This window comes from Bombina bombina, chromosome 7, assembly GCF_027579735.1.
Source record: "Bombina bombina isolate aBomBom1 chromosome 7, aBomBom1.pri, whole genome shotgun sequence".
In the NCBI taxonomy this organism is placed as follows: domain Eukaryota; kingdom Metazoa; phylum Chordata; class Amphibia; order Anura; family Bombinatoridae; genus Bombina; species Bombina bombina.
In genome coordinates this window covers 549,483,681-549,505,602 of record NC_069505.1, presented here as the reverse complement: position 1 = coordinate 549,505,602, position 21,922 = coordinate 549,483,681, and positions in this window count along the sequence as shown.

Sequence of the window (21,922 nt, the reverse complement as noted above, 5' to 3'; positions counted from 1 at the left end):
AAGCAATATAACAAGCACCTGGAGTTCTCCACCATAAGTAGGACCCACAGGTTATTAACCCTTCATCTATAGCATATACTTCACATCCCTAGAGGCAACAAAAAATATTAATCATGGTGTGCCTATATATAATGTAAATGTAGAAAAAGTTGCAATAAAATTTGATAATATAATTTGGATGCATATATTTGTGAGATGTTAGGGGGTTAACGTTAGAAAAATTATATAAAAATAGTACTAATAAATGATAAATAACCATACTAATGTGATTAATATACAATAAAAATTGATATCAATGTCATAGGGGAGGGAAATAAAACATCTAAGTAAGTGCTACAAGATGTATCTAAACGTTTCAAATAGATGTCATATATTTAGAAAATGGAAATGCACTTAGCAAAATCACTCTACCTACCTATACGTAGCAATAAAGTACCATCTGCATATAGATAGCAATGAGGAGCCGCCTACATATAGTATTCTTTTGCTTCAGTCGTTCAGATGAAGATCCCTTTCCTCATAAAACAGGGAATAGATAAATAAATATACAAATATACGAAAGATCGCCCCTACAACATGATCGCAAAACAATTCTAAATAAAGACAGCCAATCGATGACTACGTGACAATCATCACCAATCACAGGAAAGGAGGCGTACGTGTTAGCCCCAGGCAATAGGGAATAGCCAGGTGAGGGGTGTGTCACAACGATCTCAGACCATTGGTGGAAACAGGACACCCACCAAAACGTCACGCAGCCTAACATAACAGGACACCCACCAAAACTTCACGCAGCCTAACATAACAATGTGTACACCATGCTAGACAACGGGCCATAATAAGGAAGGGAGTATGTACTATAACTAAATGATCCTAAATTAAAACAGCTATTTTAGCCCATGGTGGTGCCGAAACTAAAAAACATATAAATGACGAATCACAGGAGATATATGGTGTGCATAATAGCACCAAGCAAAAGATATGACTGCATGAAGGGTGTGTGACATAAATGTCTGATTATAGGTGGAAACTAAACACCTACCAAATATAATGCAGCCTATCAAAGCAAAGTAAACAACAAGCAATGCCGAAAATATAAATATATATATATATGAGAAAAATACGATCTCAAATCTAAAGTGATGCTGAAACTAAAATTGAAGAATAATCAACAAAAATCTGTTTAACCAATACAGATATATACGAATATCAAGTGCACAAAATAACAAGTAATAAATATAAGTATAAGGTCACATTATCCGTATATATGTAAAGATAAATAAGTAAGATATATGTGTTATAGGTGACCATAGTGATAAATTTGATAATAATTAGCCTTTTTGGACCTAACAGAAATTTAATAATAATTAGCCTTTTTAGACCTAACAGAAAGTGAATAATATTACCGAGATACATACACATCATATATGAGGAAACCATAGACAAAATCCAACCAAACCCTAAGGCTCATAAGAGCTACTGGGATAAGTACCAGTGAAATATATAATATAACAATGAAGAGATACCTAAAGAGTGATCAGCTCAAAAGAGCATATTAAATGTGATGAACGTGACAGTGACATACTAAATGTGGTACCCTATCAAGGTGTAACAGTCATAATTGACCCATAATGCATAGCTATATCTATTTAAAGAAATGTGTTATAAATAGGGAAAAAGGTGAAGTGTAATAAGGGCAAGATATATAAATCTGTGCTACCTAATATAAAACCATCTAAAATATATATGTATGATTGAAATGGTGATACTACTCAAAGTGTGATAGAAATAAAATATGTAATTATGTACTATGGTGCCCAGGGTGAACTCTGTGAAGAATATACAATAATAGAATCCAGTGTACAAAATAATGATTTAAAACAGCAATTAAATTAATTAAAAGCAGCAGAATATATAACCTCATTCAGACCATTGGGAACAAGAGATTGGAACATGTAAATCCAAAAAGTTTCTCTCTGTCTTAGTTTGACAAATCTGTTGTATTTGTGGGAAGGCGGAATATGTTCTATAGGGGTAATAACAAAATTACAGGGTTCTCCATAATGTGCCTGTACATGATGTCTGGGGACACTGTGGTGGAGTGACTTCTTTTTTACATAACGCAGATGTTCACTCCATCTCTTACGGATTTTACGAGTCGTGCGGCCCAAGTACTGTAGGCCACACTTACAGGTTAAAACGTAGATGACAAATGCCGTATTGCAAGTTATGCGACTTTTAATTTTAAACACTTCACCTGTTACATTGGCAGTGACTACGGAAGTTTTGGGTACAATGTACTTGCACATCGAGCATCTCGGATGACCACACCTATAGATACTAGTACTATAGTACTTACTCCCTTCCTTATTATGGCCCGTTGTCTATCATGGTGTACACATTGTTATGTTAGGCTGCGTGAAGTTTTGGTGGGTGTCCTGTTATGTTAGGCTGCGTGACGTTTTGGTGGGTGTCCTGTTTCCACCAATGGTCTGAGATCGTTGTGACACACCCCTCACCTGGCTATTCCCTATTGCCTGGGGCTAACACGTACGCCTCCTTTCCTGTGATTGGTGATGATTGTCACATAGTCATCGATTGGCTGTCTTTATTTAGAATTGTTTTGCGATCATGTTGTAGGGGCGATCTTTCGTATATTTGTATATTTATTTATCTATTCCCTGTTTTATGAGGAAAGGGATCTTCATCTGAACGACTGAAGCAAAAGACTACTATATGTAGTCGGCTCCTCATTGCTATCTATTGGTAGGTTGAGAGATCTTGCTCAGTTTAACTCCATTTCCCAATACACGTAATATGTTTTATAAGAAAAAGGGTCTCGATTCGAGTGACTTACGTAAAGAACCACTATATGCAGATGGTACTTTATTGCTACGTATAGGTAGGTAGAGTGATTTTGCTAAGTGCATTTCCATTTTCTAAATATATGACATCTATTTGAGACGTTTAGATACATCTTGTAGCACTTACTTAGATGTTTTATTTCCCTCCCCTATGAGATTGATATCAATTTTTATTGTATATTAATCACATTAGTATGGTTATTTATCATTTATTAGTACTATTTTTTATCATTTTTCTAATGTTAACCCCCTAACATCTCACAAATATATGCATCCAAATTATATTATCAAATTTTATTGCAACTTTTTCTACATTTACATTAGATATAGGCACACCATGATTAATATTTTTTGTTGCCTCTAGGTATGTAAAGTATATGCTATAGATGAAGGGTTAATAACCTGTGGGTCCTCCTTATGGTGGAGAACTCCAGGTGCTTGTTATATTGCTTAATTGATTTGTTTGGTGTGTGTGTGTGTATATATAGTAGAGTTATGATCAGTGTGCCACATATGCCTGATGAAACAGCACTATAGCTGAGAAACGCGTTGCATATTAATAGGAGGGATATGTATGCCCTATCCTGTTGTTCCAGTTTTTAAAAAAAACCTTTTAATTTTTTTTTAATTAATCCTATCTTTTTACATCTGAGTTTGCAACTGCCACTGATCATTTCTACTAATCACACCGCCTCTATCCCCACCATATTTATTGGGACTGTTCTTGCTGAATGTGGGAGCCTTGGATACTACCAGCATTATCTGCCTGACCTTTCAAGCAGCTGACTTGGGCAGTCTGCCTTTCCAGTCCTAGAAGGGTGTTCCTGAATTCTCCCTAGAGACACGCTGGAAGTATCAGCAAGCTGGGTTGCTGTTGAGTACCCAGTCCCCGCCTAATAGCACTGTCTGAGTGCTCCTGCAGAATGTGAGTACCCTGTTGTGGTCTTGTTTATATCTCCCCTATCTGTTTTATTGGTACACACAAAGCGCCTCTTTTTTGTTCTCTTTTTTCCTGCTTAGACGTCTTCCCTTGTTGATGCATTTACTTTTTTTGTTTTTACTTATTAGCAGTACATATTTATTTATTTATCTTTTGAGTGTGTTCTAGAGCGCCCCCTATTTAGTTTTCTCTAGTGAGATAGCTATCTTTAGGATTCCTAGAATGTTGTCTTTTCTCCAGGAAGGTCTGGAGAAAGGGTTGTCAGTCAGTTCTCTGAAAGGTCAGATTTCTGCATTATCTATTGTGTCACACAAGCGTCTAGCGGATGTGCCAGATGTTCAATCTTTTTGTCAGGCCCTGGTCAGAATCAGACCTGTGTTTAAACCTATTGCTCCTCCTTGGTGCCTTAATCTTGTTCTTAAAGTTTTGCAGCAGGCTCCGTTTGAGCCAATGCATTCCATAGATATTAAGTTGCTATCTTAGTAGGTTTTGTTTCTTATTGCTATCTCTTCTGTTTGGAGGGTTTCGGAACTCTCGGCTGTGCAGTGTTATTCACCTTACCTTATCTTTCATGCGGATAAGGCGGTTCTTTGTACTGTAAATTGGGGTTTCTTCCTAAAGTGGTTTCGGATAGAAATATTAATCAGGAAATTGTTGTTCCTTCTCTCTGTCCCATCCTTCTTCTCATAAAGAACATCTGTTGCACAACTTGGATGTTGTGCATGCTTCTGCCCTGTTTGTTTGTTTAAGTATAAAGAATATTCCAGCCTCCAATTTGTTTAAAAGACCTTTATTTCATATAGGGTCCTGAGTAGAAATTACAATGTTTCAAGCCTAAACAGGCTCTTAATCATCTTACATGTAATTTCTACTCAGGACCCTATATGAAATAAAGGTCTTTTAAAGAAATTGGAGGCTGGAATATTCTTTATACTTGGATTGACTGGGACCTGGCAAGTCCTTTATTCCGTGCCCCACTACAAGCAGAGAAGGTGTGCTGTTTTTCTAACCTTTTGGTGATCAAGACTGTTTGCTTGTTTCTCAGGAAAGCGTAAGGGTCAGAAGGCTACTTCTACTTCTCTTTCCCTCTGGTTGAGAAGTATGATTCATTTTGCTTATGAGACTGCTGGACAGCAGCCTCCGGAGATAATTAAAGCTCATTCCACTAGGGCTATCTCCTCTTCTTGGGCTTTCAAAGATGAAGCTTCTGTGGAACAGCTTTGCAAGGCTGCAACTTTTTCCAAATTTGATACGTTTGCCTCGGCTGAGGCCTCTTTTGGGAGAAAGGTTTTTCAAGCAGTGGTGCCTTCTGTTTAGGTCTGCCTGTCTTGTTCTCCCTCCCTGTTCATTCTGTGTTCTCTAGCTTGGCTACTGGTTCTCACTAGTAATTTTACTAAACCTCAGGTACCTCTACACCTTTGTGTTATTCTTTTTCCATTTACCTTCGGTCGAATGACTGGGGATTATGGGTAGCGGAGTGACACTTAAGAGCTTTGCTTTGGTGCTCTTTGCCTCCTCCTGCTGGCCAGGAGTGATATTCCCACTAGTAATTAAATGACGTTGTGGACTCTCCATATCCGGAAAGAAAGACATTTATCAGGTAAGCATACATTTTGTTATTTCTACTGGCAGAATGTCTTCCGGTACCTAAGCTGTTGGTGAGGGATGGAAGAGAGCTTTTAGGGAGGGATCAGGGGGTGGGAAGTATCAGATGGGAGGGTAATCTCTACACTAAAGCAAAAATGAACCCTACAAGCTACCTGATTAACCCCTTCACTGCCAGAAATTTCAGACGTGTGGTGCGCAGATGCAATTAGCAGCCTTCTAATTACCAAACGGCAATGGCAAAGCCATATATGTCTTCTATTTCTGGACAAAGGGGATCCCATAGAAACTTTTACAAACATTTGCGCCATGATTGCACAATGGTATGTAAAAAATTTCAGTGAGAAACACAAAGTTTGTGAAATAGTTAACAATTTTATATAATCACATTTGGCGTTGAAATGGTGGCATGAAATACAGGGAGTGCAGAATTATTAGGCAAGTTGTATTTTTGAGGATTAATTTTATTATTGAACAACAACCATGTTCTCAATGAACCCAAAAAAACTCATTAATATCAAAGCTGAATAGTTTTGGAAGTAGTTTTTAGTTTGTTTTTAGTTATAGCTATTTTAGGGGGATATCTGTGTGTGCAGGTGACTATTACTGTGCATAATTATTAGGCAACTTAACTAAAAACAAATATATACCCATTTCAATTATTTATTTTTACCAGTGAAACCAATATAACATCTCAACATTCACAAATATACATTTCTGACATTCAAAAACAAAACAAAAACAAATCAGTGACCAATATAGCCACCTTTCTTTGCAAGGACACTCAAAAGCCTGCCATCCATGGATTCTGTCAGTGTTTTGATCTGTTCACCATCAACATTGCGTGCAGCAGCAACCACAGCCTCCCAGACACTGTTCAGAGAGGTGTACTGTTTTCCCTCCTTGTAAATCTCACATTTGATGATGGACCACAGGTTCTCAATGGGGTTCAGATCAGGTGAACAAGGAGGCCATGTCATTAGATTTTCTTCTTTTATACCCTTTCTTGCCAGCCACGCTGTGGAGTACTTGGACGCGTGTGATGGAGCATTGTCCTGCATGAAAATCGTGTTTTTCTTGCAGAATGCAGACTTCTTCCTGTACCACTGCTTGAAGAAGGTGTCTTCCAGAAACTGGCAGTAGGACTGGGAGTTGAGCTTGACTCCATCCTCAACCCGAAAAGGCCCCACAAGCTCATCTTTGATGATACCAGCCCAAACCAGTACTCCACCTCCACCTTGCTGGCGTCTGAGTCGGACTGGAGCTCTCTGCCCTTTACCAATCCAGCCACGGGCCCATCCATCTGGCCCATCAAGACTCACTCTCATTTCATCAGTCCATAAAACCTTAGAAAAATCAGTCTTGAGATATTTCTTGGCCCAGTCTTGACGTTTCAGCTTGTGTGTCTTGTTCAGTGGTGGTCGTCTTTCAGCCTTTCTTACCTTGGCCATGTCTCTGAGTATTGCACACCTTGTGCTTTTGGGCACTCCAGTGATGTTGCAGCTCTGAAATATGGCCAAACTGGTGGCAAGTGGCATCTTGGCAGCTGCACGCTTGACTTTTCTCAGTTCATGGGCAGTTATTTTGCGCCTTGGTTTTTCCACACACTTCTTGCGACCCTGTTGACTATTTTGAATGACACGCTTGATTGTTCGATGATCACGCTTCAGAAGCTTTGCAATTTTAAGAGTGCTGCATCCCTCTGCAAGATATCTCACTATTTTTGACTTTTCTGAGCCTGTCAAGTCCTTCTTTTGACCCATTTTGCCAAAGGAAAGGAAGTTGCCTAATAATTATGCACACCTGATATAGGGTGTTGATGTCATTAGACCACACCCCTTCTCATTACAGAGATGCACATCACCTAATATGCTTAATTGGTAGTAGGCTTTCGAGCCTATACAGCTTGGAGTAAGACAACATGCATAAAGAGGATGATGTGGTCAAAATACTAATTTGCCTAATAATTCTGCACTCCCTGTATACCAAAATTGGCTTAGATCAATACCTTAGGTTGTTTACTTAAAGGTGTGTTTGGAGTCATTATCAAGTTGGAATACTGTGGCCCAGTCTCCGAAGGGAGGGGATCATGCTTTGCTTCAGTATGTCACAGTACATGTTGGCATTCATGGTTCCCTCAATGAACTCTAGCTCCCCAGTGCCGGCAGCACTCATGCAGGCCCAGACGATGACACTCCCACCACCATGCTTGACTGTAGGCAAGACACACTTGTCTTTGTACTCCTCAACTGGTTGCCGCCACACACGCTTGACACCATCGGAACCAAATAAGTTTATCTTGGTCTTATCGGACCACAGGACATGGTTCCAGTAATCCATTTGATGCAGTGTGCGGCGTATGGTCTGAGCACTGACAGGCTGACCCCCACCACTTCAACCTCTGCAGCACGTGCACTCAACTTCTTTGGTCGACCATGGCAAGGCCTGTTCTGAGTGTAACCTATTTTGTGAAACCGCTGTATGGTCTTGCCCACCATGCTGCAGCTCAGTTTCAGGGTCTTGGCAATCTTCTTATAGCCAAGGCCATCTTTATGTAGAGCAAAAATTCTTTTTTTCAGATCCTCAGAGAGTTTTTTGCCATGAGGTGCCATGTTGAACTTCCAGTGACCAGTATGAGAGAGTGTGAGAGCGATAACACCAAATTTAACACACCTGTTCCCCATTCACACCTGAGACCTTGTAACATTAATGAGTCACATGACACTGGGGAGGGAAAATGGCTAATTGGGCCCAATTTGGACATTTCCTCTTAGGGGTGTACTCACTTTTGTTGCCAATGGTGTAGACATTAATGGCTGTGTGTTGAGTTATTTTGAGGGGATAGCAAATTAACACTGTTATAAAAGGCTGTACACTCACTACTTTACATAATTTCTTCAGTGTTGTCACATGAAAAGATATAATAAAATATTTACAAAAATGTGAGGGGTGTACTCACTTTTTTTGGGATACTATATCTATATCTATCGTCTAGCTATATATCGATATATATTGTCTATCTATATATCCATAACTATTATCTATCTATAAATCTAACTAGAACTCTGTATCTATCATTTATCTATATATCTATATTGATTGTCTATTTATATATCAATCATCTATCTATATCTATTATCTATCTATATTTCCATACCTATTATCTTTCTATAAATCTATCATTATGTATCTATCATTTATCTATCTATCCATATCTATTGTCTATCTATATATCCATATCTATTATATTATCTATAAATCTATCTATCACTCTATCCATACTGATCTATAGATCTAACTATCATTCTGTATCTATCATCTATCTCTATTGTCTATCTATATATCCATATATTATCTATCCACAAAATCATTATACAGAGCGTGCACCTAGAGGGCTGCAGCCGAAATCAGACCAGAGAAATGGAGAGTGGCACTCTTGGAGGAACCTGGTAGGCCTCACGGGTGGGGCCCAAAACATTTTTGCACTAGGGCCCTCTGTTTAGTATGTCCTCTACTTAATTTTCTCTCTATTGTCTATGTGCCTACTGTTTAGCTACGAATGTAAATTTGAGCCTTTCCTAATACACTTTTGGCGCAGCACATATCTCATGTTTATTGTTTATACCATGATGCTACTCCCTCCCACAGTATAATCCAGTGACAATAAAAATTGAAGCAATTGTAAACTTTAGTATATCTGAAAGTTTAGAAAATATGGAAGTTAAAATAAAATCTTCACGATAGACCATACAGTTAAACTAATTTCCCTTCTCTTGCTCTTTTTTGGATGAAAATTGGCATACTGAGGTAGGTAGAGTTAGGATCATGTCAATGTCTTTGTGCCTGCAACAGCATATGTAGCAATGGTATACAAGCAACCTTTAGAGGGAGCTGTGGTAGTGACAGCCGAAAAAAACCTGCAGTTCTATTTTATTTTATGAATGCCACATACACTGTTTGGATATTTAGGATAGATGCACTCTCACTTTTTATTCAAATAAATAAATTCTTTATTTAGAAGTGGTATTTAGCAGTGATTCTAGTTACATAGCTGTCATGATTGCCAGCTTAGCTTACCACAGAGTTTTAGCACAATGGCTGAAGAACTGTGGGCTCTATATTAATCATGAAAGTTTAGGTAGCCATAAGGCATGAGCGCGTCTGGGGAAAATCTGCGGTAAGGACTTGCAGAGAGACCTCCCAAGAATCGGGACTGCACGAGTAAGGGTGTTTTTGTTCCACTTTTTTCGCTCCATTGAAGTCTATGGGGGAATATCTTAACGTGGTAACAGAAAGAGAAAACCAATGGCACTACTTTTTTATTATTGAAAGGATTATTAGAAGCTCTAGATCTCTATATGTGGCAGACTGGGGAGTATATCCCCGATCAATGCTGTGGTATATGAGTCTGTGGTGCTGTGTACTGTATATAAATTATGGAGGCTGGATGTGGTTAAAGAGATAACCACCGAAAGGAGTACACTTGTAGCACTCGAGAGCTTGTAATTTTATGCTTTTTTAATCATAAGGGTCAAAGTGGTGAATAAAGTGGTGAAATGTTAGTAAAGACAACACTAGTTCCCTATTATACTAAATCTAACTAATTTAAAACTTAACATTTATTAATTCACAGTGCTAAAATTTGCGGAAAACAAAAAATCAATTAAAAACACTTAACCAAAATGTGTGCTAAGTAAGATTATGTAAAGTAATAAAGTGGGCTAATAATACCAGGGTAAGAGTCTCTATTTGGGTTATTCTCTGTAGGGGGGTCGTGTAATATGGGTACAATCGACAGGGGGTTAAATATACTTATAAATGAAGTCCGGATCAGTACTTAGTATGTAGTACCTATGTGTCCCCTATCTTATGTGTCAGTACTGACAGCAGCTGACTGGAGATATTTTGGATATAAACTCTCTAGGGATTTAATATCCTTACTTAATAATTAGAACCGTTTGGAGTAGTATTGTAACTATAAAGTGGTTAAGCAAAATTGACTCCTTAGGGTTGGGGTTGACACTTAAGTGTGTTCACTCAGAACTTGTCTGATAGATACCATGTATAGTGGGGTTGGGTTGAATGGAATAGGTTATAAATCCTATATTGTGAGTCTGCTCGTGTATTATGCCACCTATAGGTGTAGTTTATCATTCAACGTAGATACTAGAGTTCGGGTGTGTATTGTATTACTGACCTGCTTATTCAAACAGGGCTAGCAGGATAACACGTAGTTGATTTAATTGGCTAGATAATAGTATGGGTTGTCAGAATCTCACAAACTGCGATTCTGAATTGATATTAGCCAGTGGAGGTAGTTTAATACGTGTTGTTGTTTGTGACTAGATTGGCTCTATATCAATATTGGTTGTCAGGATCTCCCAAATTGAGATTCTAAATCTATGTCATTAAATACAATAGTTTCAAACATATAATTATTTGTGACTAAGATTTACTTGTGTCATGTGGTTATTAGAGTTATTTCGATAGAGTTCAATAGATATTTGGTTCATAGCTCAATTGATGCAGCAATATGTGTTACAAATTTTGTTACATTTTATCATTTCTGAATGTGCTCGTGTAAATACAATTTAATTGCTGAAAAAACTACCTGCAACTTTTCAGTTAGAGTTGTATAGTTTGTTAACATGTAGTAAACTGCTTCTAATGTCCTCTATTTTTCTGATATTATGTTAGCTATCTCTTAGCTTTAGGAGAAATATCTTAGACTTGATTTTTTATACGTTTGTTAAAGTCACAGTATTGGTATTCTTGGAAAACAACACCCACTTGTACTCTGTTAGTGTCTAGTATTTGGGTTTTAAATGATTGAGATTTAATAGTGTTTGTACATTTTCATGTCATAGTATTGCTCTCTTATGGAGTAACTTCCCCCGCTATTCTGTTAGTAAGCGTTATTATTATAGCGATATAGAGTCCATTTTATTATTCTCAAAAATCACCCACCACCATTCTATTAGTAAGCATAGTTCTTATCACGGTATAGAATCAGTTTTTTATTATACAATATCTCCCACCAGTACGTGGATAGAAAGCATTATTGTAGTAACGGTATACAGCCGGTTTTGTTGCTGGTTGTGGGCTTACTGGTAAAGCCCAGTGTTACCCTTATTTTCTTTTGGCGCTTTTTAAATTTAAATTGTTTAGCCGTTAATACTATCTTGCACACAAGCAATAGCTGTAATTTAAAAAGTAGCAATTTCTATCTTGTAACCAGTACTATATTGATCCCATATGAGTCTTAAATACAACTGACCTCCCTTGTTTTCGTTTTAAGTTAAATAGAGACTCGAGTATATTGCCTCAATTAAATAACAAATTTACATTTAGCATTACTAATGGTTAGCATCTAAAAATACAGGAGTTCGCAATGACTCCTCACCATTTCCCTAAATCCCTAACATGTTTCGCCGTCTAACACGGCTTTTTCAAAGGGTTATCGCGATTGCACTGTCTGCATACGCCTTTTAAACCCGATTGGTAGTTAGCTCCATCCAATGGGAAGTAGCTGTGCAGGTGGGATGATCATCATTTAGTCGCAAGCCTTCTGGGTAATGTAGTTTTATGCAAGGCTTGATTGTGACACTGAGTTTTACTGGTGCCAGAAATTATTTACGTTTATAATTGACGTTTAAACGTTAACTTTAGCCTTGATTTAGACCGGATTACCATGTTGGATATATTGCTCTATTAATTTACCACAATATTGTTATGTGTTTTATTCGAAGGAACCCAATGTATTAACTTCATGATTCCTTTTATAAACTGAAAAGTATTATTATTTGTTACTTAAAAAAGAAGTCATTAGCAGAATGCAAATTTTATTGCGGTAATCTTTACTTTAAATAAAAAAGTAAAAGAAGTTGAAACAGTGACAGTTAGACACTGTATACCATGTGTTTCTTATTTGTTATACTATTGATGGACCCTAAAGATGCTATTATTATGCTTAGATGGGACCTTAAGAAATAGTCATAATGAATAACTAGAACTAATATACATAAGTAAAAAATAGTGCATAGAATATGCTCTAATGTGCACTAAAATGTGAGTGAAAGAAATTATAATATTTCACAGATTTGTGTCTTATAATAGGCTTTATATGATTCAGTGATTTAAACATATTTTTAAGGGGAAATTGTGACGTGATTATAGGTAAGTGTCCCTGTGGGTAATATTGGTATTTGTGTTTGGTGTTGACGTCCTAAATTTTTTTTATAAAATTAAAAATTTAAAGGGGTGGTTGGATCGGCTAGAGTGGCAGAGGGAGAAAGTGAAAGTTAATAAACAAAGGGGAAAAAGAAAAAACGTGTCATAGTGCAAGAAAAGGTTCTAAGATGTAGTGGGATTACGGTGTCTCCAGTTATTGATCCCATTTTCGTTATTATATTTGATGATATTTACCACTATGTCATAAGATAATGTCAATTCTCGCATTTACTGATTATGATGATTTTATTATCTTTAATTTTATGCCTTTTAGGGAGATATATCAATTGAATTCTCACTTGACCATAATGGACAGATGTTTAGTGGTTATAGTTTCATAAAATTATTTGTATTCTCATTAATTTTGTGTCCTATCTACTTGTATCACTGGCTGCAGTAATCTGAAATATGATGATTATAATTCAGTTAGAGTCATATTTGTTCTACCTTTGAGTCTCAAATATATATAATCATCTATTATTGACATAGTGGATTCTTCTACATTATATCCTAGCTATTGGCTCCTTCAATTTATTAGTCTTCTTCTATTTGATTCATTATTGAAGCTTTTGAGCTTGATAGAATCTATTGTTATGCGTTCCTGTTTTCTTTCATACCTACTTAACAATATACTGTTTGTTATAGAATAGTATGTGTCATGTTTTCTATTCTTGATGTTTTACGTATTCTTTTAGCTTTTTCCTTTATATTGTTAGTTGTCTTCTGCATGTTTTTCTTATTGTCATTATAGTTTCAAGAGTAAATATAATTCTTGCATTTTGAAAATATTTTATATTGATTTATTGCACTTTAAAGAAAAGAGCTAAAATTATTTTATTCATTATTGGAGTTAAAGTTTCAAGAGTATATCTAACTCTTGTATTTTGAAGATATTTTATGTGGATTTGTTGCACTTTAAAGGAAAGGGCTGAAATTATTTTGTTCGTTAAGTCCATGTGGTTGGACACTGTTGAGCAAAAATATCCATTTTGTCTCTGCTTGTAATAATCTTGTTTCCAGGTCACCTCCTCGAATGCCTAGGGAGATTTTTTGTAGGCCAAAGCATTTTACTTCATTTTGTCTTGATTGATGATGATTGAGGAAGTGTCTGGCCACAGAAGTAATTTTTTTGCCATCTTTGAGATCCTTGTCGGCATTTTTAATATTCCTCAGGTGCTCCTGAAGTCTGGTTCTTATTTTTCTTGTTGTCATTCCAACGTAGTATTTCTTACATTTACATTGGAGGGCGTAAATGACCCCTTCTGTATGACAATTTATATATTTATTGATTTTGTGTTTTTTATCAAATCTGTCTGTGATAGAATCTATCTTCAACATGAAGCTACAGGTGCCACATTTGTATGTGCCTGGTTTAAAGGCATTTCTTGTTTTAGGGCCTTGAAAATGGCTTGGACTGACCAGGTCTTTTAGATTTTTCGTTCGTCTATAGCCTACTTGTACTCTATCTTCCAGCAATTTCCCCAAAATTGGATCCGATTTTAGGATGTGCCAATGCTCGTTAATCACATTAGTGATTGCTTTAGAGTTGGGGTTATAGGTAGTTATAAACCTTACTTTACTGTCGGATTTCTTGGGTCTAGTTTCAAGTAGAGAAGTTCTTTCTGTCTTTCTTGCCCTAAATTCTGCCTTTTTAATGGACTTTTTACTATATCCACGTTGTATTAATCTTTCTCTGAGTTCCTTTGCTCTTTGATTGTAATTAGCTTAATTTGAGCAGTTTCTACGCATTCGTAGGAACTCTCCAGTTGGTAGTGCTCTTATGGTGTTAGGTGCATGTGCACTGGTGCTTTGTAAGAGACTATTTGTCGCTGTTTTTTTGCGATGAACATCTGTGAGCAGATTTCCTTGGTCATCTTTTGTTATTAAAAGGTCCAAGAAGGCAATTGATTTTTGGTTAGCTTCATGTGTCAATTTGATGTTAAATTTGTTGTTATTTAGCACCTGGAGGAATGCATTTTTTGAACCCTCCCATAGGAACAGTACATCATCAATGTACCGCAGCCATAGGGGTATGTACTTTAGGAAATGATCATTAGTATCAGAGAAGACTGTACTGTGCTCCCACCACCCTAAAAATAGGTTGGCGTACGTGGGAGCACAGGCCGTCCCCATGGCAGTTCCACGGATTTGTAAGAAGAATTGATGGTTAAATGTGAATGAATTGTGTGTCAGGACAAATTTTAATAGTTCCAGAACAAATTTGTCATGTTCAATATTTTCTTCAGATCCCATTTTTAGAAAATAATCAATTGCTTGTAGACCCAGATCATGACGGATGCAGGTATACAGTGACTCAACATCCGCCGTTACTAACCAAGTGGAGGTAGTTACTTGGATGTTAAGTAATTGATTTAGGACATCACGGGTGTCTTGTACATAGGAGCTTAGTTGGGGTAGATATTCTCTCAACCTGTAGTCTACATACTGGCTCGCCTTTTCGGTAATGCTATTAATTCCTGAAATAATTGGGCGTCCAGGGGGATGTTTGATGTTCTTATGCACTTTCGGAATGAGATAGAAGGTTGGTGTTGTTGGTTCAGAGTTTTATACAAAGGAATGCTCCTTAGTTGTTATGATTTTTTGTTTTTTTGCAGAATCAATGAATTTGTTGTATTTTAACAAATACTCTTGTGTTGGATTAAAGTTTAATTTTTGATAACAGGTTTTATCATTGAGTTGTGATTCTGCCTCTTGGAGGTATAATGTGATAGACCAGATCACTATATTGATATATTGAATATCTTAACGTGGTTGTGATATTTATACTTCTGCTTTTTGTGCGCGACGGGTTAGCGCTTGTGCGAAAACTTTTTACTTTCAATTTGTAATATGCCTCCATCTAGTGGCGTTAATTTGAGAGCAGGACCGCAAACTACCACTCCACTCATAATCAAGCCTACAAATAGCTGTAAAAAACACATCTTTCTTGGGCTTTTCAAAGGAGTTTTATTTTAGCCAAAACAAAAATAAAAGATTGAGCTAACTGATTCCGAATTGACAACAAATTTATAATGTAACAAAGGATACCAAGGGAACAAAGCAAATTTGATAACAGAAGTAAATTGAAAACGTATACAAAATTGCATGTTATATCTAAATCATGAATGTTTAATTCTGACATGAATGTCCCTTTAAGGAGCTTAATTTATATATTCAGGCATCAGAAAAATCTACACATCCCCCTCCTGCCCCTCACAACAGGAACAAGGCAAAAAATGGTAAAATATTGAATGTGATATTTAGTAAAAATTTCTGTTTACTTATGACACATTTAAATATACATGGCAGACAGAAAAAAAATTGAGTCTCAACCCTTAAAAACATTATTAAATGCTTCTCCCCCCTTCCATTGCTATTCTCCCATGCCTGAATGCGCAAAAGCAGTTAGATGTTTAGAATTAGCTGCTGTACATACAGTTGAATTTGGGCAGGAAATTATATTGAAATGGGGCATTAAACACTTTGAGATTATAGTATAAAATGTTTAGAAAAATGAGGAAAAAGGAGAGGCGCTTGTGTGTACCAGTATGGAACAGATTAATCAACCTAGGATCCCCGATCCAGGGTACTCACATTTTCGTGGAGCACTCAGACAGTGCTATTAGACACAGGCTGGATATTAGCAACCCAGCTCACTGATCTCCCCGGGACAGGAACAGGAACTCTGGAGCTCTGGATCAACAGGGACTCAGAGATTGGAAATATCCACAATTGATAGCTCCCAGTGGGAGTGATTGATAAAAGGTAAGCAGGAAAGGTTCCAATGTAAAATAAAATTTATTTAAAAATAAAAAAATAAAAACAGGAACCATAAGGTAGGGTAAGCTAGCAGCCCTCCTTAAACAATTGCAACACGTTTCTCAGCACTTCAGAACGCTGTTTCATCATGCATGTAGGACAAACTGTTAATGGCCTTTAAATACACAAGCCTTACCAATCAATAGTGCAAAAAGTGCATACACCTGGGAACCGCCCTCACAGAGGTAAGTTCCCAGCAACTTAACCCTTTGTTTGCTGTATATATTTCATTGCTTTATTTGCCTCCATACATTAAGCCTAGAAAGTTTTGTAGATATAAAACTAATATATGTATAAAAGGAAGTGTATACATACAGATAAACATAAACAAAATGGTATATATCAAGTGTTGCGAATGATCATCAGTGTTCATACGCTTTAAAATATTATATTATCATTATGAAAAACGATTCTAGTTCATATAATACTCTCTCCTGTCTATTTGACTAGCAAGTATATATGTCAATGACGATTATGTGTCCGTAGTAATATAATCACTTGTTCCGTCTATGAATAGAAACTATTAGTTGTCATCTGAGGGGGCGTGTGAAGGGGAGGAGATTGACGTCACTGCATGTGAAAGGCCTATAGCCAACGTGTGGGAGGAAACGATATAGTCAACTTTCAATAGTATGTGACTGAAAGTGTTGAGTCGTGTGACAACAAAGTGTACCTGAAGGCGTGAATGAAAGAAAAAAGAGGAGAATAATAAGAAACGTCAATGGAGGTGTAATAAACTACGAGCTCGTAGCTCAGACCACATAACCTAGCAATGTGCAACTATAAAAATATCAAATCATATGACAACAAACATACCCGAAGACATGGTTATAGGGAGAGTGTCCCTGGTGATCCAGAGCTCCTGCGTTCCTGTGTTCCTGTTCCTGTCCCGGGGAGATCAGTGAGCTGGGTTGCGGTAAAATATCCAGCCTGTGTCTAATAGCACTGTCTGAGTGCTCCACGAAAATGTGAGTATCCTGGATAGGGGATCCTAGTGATTAATCTGTTCCATACTGGTACACACAAGCGCCTCTCCTTTTTACTCATTTTTCTAGACTCCACAACATTTTGATGTGAGGAGAGTGCAGCCTGTTCCAGTTTCATCTTCTAAATTTGAGCAATAGATACATCTTCCCATCACCGTTTGGGTCCTCTGCCACAAGTGGGATATTCTATATAGAGACTGATTTCTGTATTTTGACAGTTTGTTTATACTATATAGTCCCAGATGTGATAAAGGGATTCTCATCTGTCTATAATTTTTAATGGGTATGTACTGAGGCATATACAGATTATTTTTTCCTCAGCATCATTATTATAATTTTCCATCATTATTCTTTAAACCACATTATCTTTAATTATATTATATGAGATAAGATAAAAACAATTTTTTATTGTGGTAAAACTCCAGTTGTTTAGCAATTTTGTCTATAAGAGATATATCGCCTCCTATTAGGAGATTGATTACTATCAACTCCTCCTTTTTCTAGTATAAAATGTAGTAAACTTTGCAATAACTTTGGAAATCAATTCGGAAAATTGTGGGCTTTCCAATTCCTGTTAGAATTTGAAGTGCAGACTTCAGATTTAACACCATTATGTTCTATTCAGTCATTGGTTTCACACTCTAGAGACTCATTTATAACGGCCCCAAAATGGCTGCAGCACTGAAGGAAACCTAGGTTACAACATGGCAGCGCTTAATGCTTTATGAACACTTAAAGTTTTCACTTATTTTTAAACAATATTTAAACAACTAATTTAATTTAAATAATAATAAAAAGAATTAAAAAAACAACTGCATATTATTATCTAATAATCTTCGCTTTAAATGAATCATTCTGGCATTTATTTTGTGTTTAATGTCCCTTAAATAGTAGTTTTAAAATAAGTAACATTCATATGAAGATGTTTATTGTTGATTTAAATTGATTTTAAACAAGTTTCTATGATCAAATTTGCTTTCGTCTCTTGGTATCCTTTGTTGAAGAGTAAATCTCAGGAGCGTGTATGTGTCCTATACATTGTTAAACAGAAAGAGAAGCAGTCTGCCGGAACGAACAGCAGCATCGATAGCTTGTTCTATGATCCGGTTGCAACCTGAAAGTAGCTTCTTTCTGCCCAATTGTGCTTTTCACAGAGGAAAACTTTCTGTAGTATATCAGTCTGATCCCGCCAACATGGTCAGTCCAGCACCGAAATACCAGGCAATTCTCCTCTGAACAAGGAAAACGGCAACCCCAGACGATCGTTTCGGCCTTCTCTGGGTCTTGTCAGTGAGGTACAGCCATATTTCTCTTATACATTGTTGCTGCTATAGAATGCTAAACATTAGGTGTATGCATTTAGAGGTTTCAAGTACCTTTGAATGTGGAAGAAGGCGACCTTTAGTGTTGTTCTGCTATATTTGGAGATATCTGTATTTGCACAGATTTTATTTTGCAAGAATTAATTAACATTTGCAAACAAAACATGTATATTCTAAAATGGAAAATACAAGTGACAAATACATTTATTAACACATAAAATAGGGTACCCTATACATACAGACCTATTAAAAAATAGAATTAATAAAAACAACAAAGTAAGTGGCCCTATAAAGTTAAAAGGCACAGCCAATTACAATTGGTATAATTAATACAAAAAGTCCCAAGTGATAGAGTATCCTTTATAAATGTCCCATATACTGTGTCCTGTGTATCCAATTAAATAAATTATGTGTCCAACAATATCCTAGTGCAAGTGGGAGAGGTAATAACCTTTTAAGGAAAAAAAAAAGAATAAGAAAAAATAGTCTAAAATCCAATTTAACAAAAGTCCAATGTGATCCCAAGTGATAGAGAGTATCCTTTATAAATGTCCCATATACAGTGTCCTGTGTATTCAATTAAATAAATTATGTGGCCAACAATATCCTAGTGCAAGTGGGAGAGGTAATAACCTCTTAAGGAAAAAAAAAAAATAAGAATAGGAAAAAATAGTCTAAAATCCAATGTAACAAAAATCCAATGTGATCCCAAGTGATAGAGAGTATCCTTTATAAATGTCCCATATACAGTGTCCTGTGTCCTGTGTATCCAATTAAATAAATTATGTGTCCAACAATATCCTAGTGCAAGTGGAAGAGGTAATAACCTCTTAAGGAAAAAAATAAAAATAAAAATAAAAAAAATAATAAATAAATAAATAAATAAATTTAAAAAAAAAATAAGAATAAGAAAAAATAGTCTAAAATCCAATGTAACAAAAAAAGGCCCAGTCCAGGGGCCGAAACGCATCAATACACACATTAAGTAGTCACTGCTCGAGTCCAATATAGGTTAAGCCTATTTTCAATTGAGTTTTTTAATATTATTAGCATTATTGCACTATGTGATTTTTATTTTCACAGGTACAATCATCACTGGATCACATTGGACTTTTGTTACATTGGATTTTAGACTATTTTTTTTATTTTTTATTATTTTTATTTTATTTTTTTATTTTGATTTTTCCTTTTTTCCTTAAGAGGTTATTACCTCTCCCACTTTTACTAGGATATTGTTGGACACATAATTTATTTAATTGGATACATAGGACACAGGACACTGTATATGGGACACTTATAAAGGATACTCTCTATCACTTGGGACTTTTTGTATTAATTATACCAATTGTAATTGGCTGTGCCCTTTAACTTTATAGGGCCACTTACTTTGTTGTTTTTATTAATTCTATTTTTTAATAGGTCTGTATGTATAGGGTACCCTATTTTATGTGTTAATAAATGTATTTGTCACTTGTATTTTCCATTTGAGTGTAATTATCTGTTATTTTGATACTTCAGCCTAGTTGGCGCTCCCTCTACACTTATTATAGTTAACTTCTTTGAGTTTATAGGGATCTCACTTTGGGAGCGTGTATCTTTTTAATGCTGGCGCTGTATATGTGTATTTTCTAAAACATGTATATTCGTCTCGTTTTAACAAAATGAATATCCAAACAAATACAGACCTAAATTTAAAGGGATACGTAACCCAATTTTTTTTATTTCCTGATTCAGATAGTGTAGTGTCTATTTTTGGAGGTTGACGGTTCCTATATTCATTTAATTTATAGGCTTGATTTGGGGTTGCTGGATAAAGTTTACTTGTGGATCTTTTTGTAGTTTTATATATATATATATATATATACAGTATATATATAATATATATATATATATATATTTTATCAAAATACCATCAGATGTATGTACAAATATGTATTTATGAATAAGTAGAACATATTCTGTTATGTAATGAACATTGGAATGTGAAATATTAATATCTTCATGTTGGGTTAGCATACTTGAGAATATGCGATTAGGTTTGCACGCAAGTAGGGTGTTATTCCCCCCAACTTTTTAATTTCAACTTGTAATATGAGCGCTACCTGACACGCACACAAATTTACTTCTAGCTTAGTTAGCCCACAAGCAGGAGCGTTAAGTAATGATCCACTTGTAATCTGAAGGTATCAACTCAACTGGAAGTCTGATAATTTCACTTCTAGTTAGTAGGTGTTTTTGGTTTGGCAGGAAAACTGGTAATTTAAATAAGAGCATAAATGGGGTTTACACTTGACTTAGGCTTCACGTGGGACTGAAACGGATCTGGTGAAAGATCTGCCTGTTTCCTAAATATGACACCATCACTCTTTGTAGACCCACAAATGGTTTTCTGTAACTTAAAGGGACACTGAAGCCAAATTTTTTCTTTCGGGATTCAGATAGAGCATGCAATTTTAAGCAACTTTCTAATTTACTCCTATTATCATGTTTTCTTTGTTCTCTTAGTATCTTTATTTGAAAAAGCAAGAATGCAAAGCTTAGGAACCGACCCATTTTTGGTTCAGAATCCTGGGTAGCGCTTTTAGTGCGTTGCTATTTCACAAGAATAAATTTGTCTCTGAATATATATAAACGTCAGGAAGGACCTCCAATGTTTAAAATTCTATGGCAGCAATGTTTGCAATAACACATACACGCTTTTGAGATATACTCTTCAACAAAGGATACCAAGAGAAGAAAGCAAATTTGATGATAGAAAGTTGTTTAAAATTGCATGCGCTATTTGAATTGTGAATGTTTCATTTTGACTTTACTGTCCCTTTAAAGTCAACAGTCAACACCAGAATGTTTGTTGTTTTAAAAGATAGATAATTCCTTAAAGGGACATTCCGGTCAAAATTTAAATGCACATAGATTTATTACATCTTTGTATACAAACATATTTGCAATATAAATGTATTGGCAAAAATGCTTCTAGTAAAAGTTATCACTGTTTTAGTGTTAACATATTTCTCTGCACGCGCATGTGAAGTATAGCTAGATATTGTCAGTGCACCAGCATTTTCCTGGATCATCAGTGGGGCTTTTATCATGTCAATAATTAACAAATTGAGTCATTACCAGATGGTAAAAGCACCTTAGGTTCTCTGAACAAGT